The sequence below is a fragment of the Mobula birostris genome, chromosome 14, assembly GCF_030028105.1.
Source record: "Mobula birostris isolate sMobBir1 chromosome 14, sMobBir1.hap1, whole genome shotgun sequence".
Lineage (NCBI taxonomy): Eukaryota > Metazoa > Chordata > Chondrichthyes > Myliobatiformes > Myliobatidae > Mobula > Mobula birostris.
Window position 1 is genome coordinate 70,164,554 of NC_092383.1, and position 4,771 is coordinate 70,169,324.

The 4,771-nt window shown below is 38.1% G+C and overlaps 1 non-coding gene across 1 annotated transcript; it reads left to right on the top strand.

Moving 5' to 3' along the window:
* The first annotated feature begins 531 nt into the window (after positions 1-531).
* Positions 532-604, top strand: trnak-cuu (transfer RNA lysine (anticodon CUU)). The gene has a single exon. It is a non-coding gene; the product is annotated as a tRNA-Lys (tRNA).
* Positions 605-4,771: the final 4,167 nt, after the last annotated feature.

Genomic DNA, 4,771 nt, shown 5'->3' on the forward strand with positions numbered 1-4,771 from the left:
CCAATGAGGCTGATTGCCATACGAAGCAACCAGTCAGGATATTTTCCACAGTTCGCCTGTAGAAGTTTATCAAAGTATTTGGTAATTTGTTGAATTTCCTTATGATTCTAAGAAATGAGAGGCAATTTCATGATTACAGGTGTGTGCTGGCCCCAAGACAGGCCATCAAAAAGGTTAATACCCAGGAACATGAAGCTGCTACCTCCAACCCACTAATTAAAATTGGCAAATGGTCTCCTGACTTCCTCTTTCTAAAGTCAGCAATTGGTTCCTTGCTTTTTGTAATGCTGAGCAAGAGGTTGTTATGGAAGCACCACTCAACCAGGTGTTCGATCTCACTTCAAATGTTGACTTATCATTCAGCCAACAACAATAGTGTCATCATCAAATCTGTTATGGTATTGAATCTTATTAACAAGGTGTTTAGAAATTTTCTCTAACTTGTCCATAATTTAGTTTCGATTTAATTTTCTGAAAATATAGTGTTTTGAATCTATTAGCTATATTATATAAATATGACTTGTAATATGAGCCTGGCTAGCTCAGTCGGTAGAGCATGGGACTCTTAATCCCAGGGTCGTGGGTTCGAGCCCCACGTTGGGCGTTCATAATCTTTAATTATTGTGGTGAAATATAACATGATTTTCATTCATCTTAAAGTGGCATGGTAGTGTAGTGGTTAGCACAACTCTTTACAGTACAGGGGACCCAGATTCAATGCCAGCCGCTGCCTGTAAGAGTTGTCCCCATGACCACTTGGATTTCCTCCTACAGTCCAAAGGTATACTGGTTAGTAGGTTAATTGGTTATTGTAAATTGTCCCGAGATTAGGCTAGGGTTAAATTGCAGATGCTGGGCGGGCGTGGCTTGAAAGGTCGTAATAGCCTATTCTGTGCTGTATCTCAATATAGCAAAAATATAAAAAATAATTATGCAACAATAAAAAGAATCAACAGACGTTCAAAAGAGCAGCAGCACAGTTAAAGGTCTGAGAAGAATTTCTTAATTTGCTTTTTTATATGCCTTGAAATGTCATCAGAGCTATTCAGTTATAATGTAGTAGTTTTACAGACTGAAAAATCAACAAGCAAATTGGATCATTTTCAAACATGAAAATAGTGTTATTAGAGCCACATTTACAGTAAATGAGTTCTACAATATAGCAGGTCAAGATGGTTTCTTTGAGTTAATACAAATCATTATTCAGACAATAATATTTTTCCCTTTGCTATCTTGCTAATCAATGGAAATAGATAACAGGAACAGCTGGTTATGTCTATTATTAATGTTCTGCATTTAGCTGTAAATGTGCAGGTCAATTAAGTGAGAGTTTAATAGTGAAAAAAGCATTTACTGAATCACGGTTGTACATTTCAGCACTGTTGTGCCCGGAAATCAACTCGGTTAATATTCATCAATTATCTAAGTAGTGAGTGCATTAAGGAAATGGAAAGGACATTATCAAGTCAAATAATTTAAATCAAATGCACTGAGTCTATTGGTGGTGGAGATGAGGAAAACCCAACGGGAAAGGGCCATTAAAAAAATTAAATGGGGTGAAGGCTACAATTAGAACTAGCTTGCTGACGATTGTAATCAGATTATTAAATGGAAAATCCGTAAATCAAACATCTGAAATTTACTGTGCTTGAAAATATACTGCGTGAATATCGCATCGCAAATATTTTCTTTTGTTTTTTATGTAACATGGGTATTAACCTAATTAAAGTAAAATGATTAACATCTTGTTTTTAAAAAAAAGTAGCCATAAGATTTTTATGGAAACATGTTGAGTCTTTCATTGGTAATACTTGTATAGTGCAATTTCAAGACTTTCAACTCTGAAGTGGTAAACATCTAAGGGGTAATTTTACTGAATTAATATCCTGGCACTTTTGCAAACTGAAGTACAGAATCAACAATGTAACAACGGTACACATTCCTGAATCGAAGACATTCATTCTATGAGGGTAAGTCTCTGTCAGAAAACAGATCCTTCTTTTACCTGTATTATGATCTCGTGAAAAAAAAATCACACCTCACATTACTGTTGTACTCCCTATTAAGTTTCATCCACTTGAAAAGATTTTTGCATTGTGCAATTTCCTAATAGCACATTTATAGCACAGAGTGCAGAATTCGCCATTGATACACCTGCATTGTAAAATCACTTTTGAAGCATTTTTTACATTGTTCCCTGCAGCTTCTGATATCATATACACCTGCTTGTATTATACACAGGTTTCTACAGCACCATGTAAACAAGTAAAAATGTTATTGTGTGTTAAATTATTATATCTGAAGTTATAAATTCTCAATTGGTGACTAGTTGCTGGAAGCTATGACTTTCCCGGTGACTAAGGAAATTACCATCCCAGGTCATGTACTCACGGAGATGCAATGAACTCTTGGACTTCAGAACCTACCTCCTGATGCCTTTACTGTGAGTACATCCTAATCCCATTTCTTTAGCAAGAAAATGTCTTCTAAAACTGCAGCCATATTCTGAAATCTTGCCCTTTCACCATTGGCTCAGTATTGACAGCTAAGTGATAAAATAAATTGAGCATAACTTGAGATCAAATCTCCAAGCATTTCAAGCACTTAAAGACATCAACATCATCCTGGAGTATTCATTTACCAGGTACTGAATTGTAACTCATTAAATGTACTGTGACACTTAGGAAATTTTAACTTGTTCTCAGAAATTGGATCTTCTCATGGGACTCTTTTTTAAAAGATAAAAATTGCTCACTCCAGTCTGTATTTACATATGGCAAGCTGCGGTTTGTTTTGCTTGCAGTGCTTTGCCGACCGTTGGTTGGTAATTGTGCACCTCAAATGCAAGTACTTGCTACTTGCTAAAATGGATGTGGTTAGCATTTCATCTTTGCAAGGATTAAAGAATGTGGGTGAATGCCTGCGTGGGAGGGTGAGTGGTGTACTTGTTTAGTCAGTTTGAGAGTTTAGTGTAGCCATGTTCAATACATGCAAAGTCTTTATATAGGCGGAGGTGTATTGGGTTATACAAGTAACTTTACATAGATTCAGCCTCCAGAACAACTACATCACTTCTTTTGATTAAGCATGTTGGGTCCTGAATTGTACAGTTTAGATCACAATCACCTCTCCCATTTGTTCCAAGAACTGCGGTTGGTATTGATTCTGTTGTTATCATCTACACCTCTGGCATGCCCATTTCTCTTCGTCCGGCCATCATCCCTGTTTATTTGGCCCATTTTCCCTTCTATCTCCTGTCATTAACCTTATCGCTGATGACCCTTGTATTTTTTCCGCTTTCCCTTTCCCCTCTTGCTTACCACATCTGCAACCTGCTCAGGAGACGGGGCCGGAGACCCAAGAAGGCTGCCCACTCCAGACCTGCTTTTCTAAGTCGGAGTTGTGGGCACTGTGGCCCATCCTGCACATGCTAACCTTTCTACAGGAATCCCACTTGCTTACACTAGAAAGAAAGAAAGATTAGTTTTAGTTATGACATTAAAATCAAAATGTAAAGTGAAATGTGTCATTTGCGTTAAATCAAATCAGCGAGCATTTTGAGGTGCAGCCCACAAGTGCCACTACACTTCCAGTGCCCGTAACTCACCAGCCCTGACTGTATATCTTTGGAATGTGTGAGGAAACCGGACAACCCAGAGGTCATGGAGAGAATGTACAAACTTCCTACAGAGAGTGACGTGAATTGAAACTGGGTTGGAGATCACTGGTGTTGTAATAGCATTATACCAATTGTCACATTACTGTACCACCTCTTATCTTGCTGCCCAAGAAGTCAGCATTCTTCCAAATGTCACTTAAACATCATGATTCCATCACTTCCTTTCACAACAAGCTCCAGATTTCAACACTCTGTTTAAAAAATAAATTGTTTCTCTCAAATCCCCTTTAAAATTGCAGCCTCTTACGTGAAGGGCCTCTTGTTTTTCAAACTGTAATCTGTTGGAGGGAGCAGGGAGGCAGCTTACTGATGAGTTGATGGGCTCAGAGCTTCATACTCGTCAGCGCAGTGTGTTCGGACTATCATTGGAGATAGACAGGACCTAGTCTATGTGTTGGTTATCTGCTCAGGTTGTACTGGTTCCTGTTCAGAAATTCTAGCACTTTGCTGGATTTCTGTATTTAATAAAATTTGGATATGTCAACATGCACTTGGCTGCCAGGTAATTTGAATTTCATAAGCCCCATCAGTTTGAACATGCAGTGACTGAATCAAACCAGCTCTCATATTAGCTTCAGCTGCTGCTCGTGCAAAGAGAAAGGGGGGGGGGAACTTTGGGTCTTTGATGTTTCGATTATTTAATCTATGGGATTCTTGTTCCATGCATGTCTGTGAAAAGTAAGAATTTCAGGTTGTACACTCTATATACTCTCTGATATTGAAATCAACCTTTGAAATGTGATAACAAGCAAAGTTTGAACGGCAGAGTCAAAGTAACCAGGCAGACCTTGCAATAATAAAATGTGGTGGAGACGTACATGAATCTGCTGATTTGCTGTCACCCAGTTTGCTCAATGACATAATGTCAAGTTTTCTTTCATTTCGATGTTGATTTACTGAAGTATTTTCTAGGGTTGTTGAAGAAATATTGGCTCTAGTTTCCCAAGTATCTCTGTTTCTGGAATATTTTCAAGAGATTAAACCATTTGGTTAACTGTACAGCACTGTGCTTAAATTCTTAGGCATGTCGATATAACTAGGGTGCCAAAGATTTTTGCACACTGCGGTATTTGTCAATATGGAGTGGAGAGT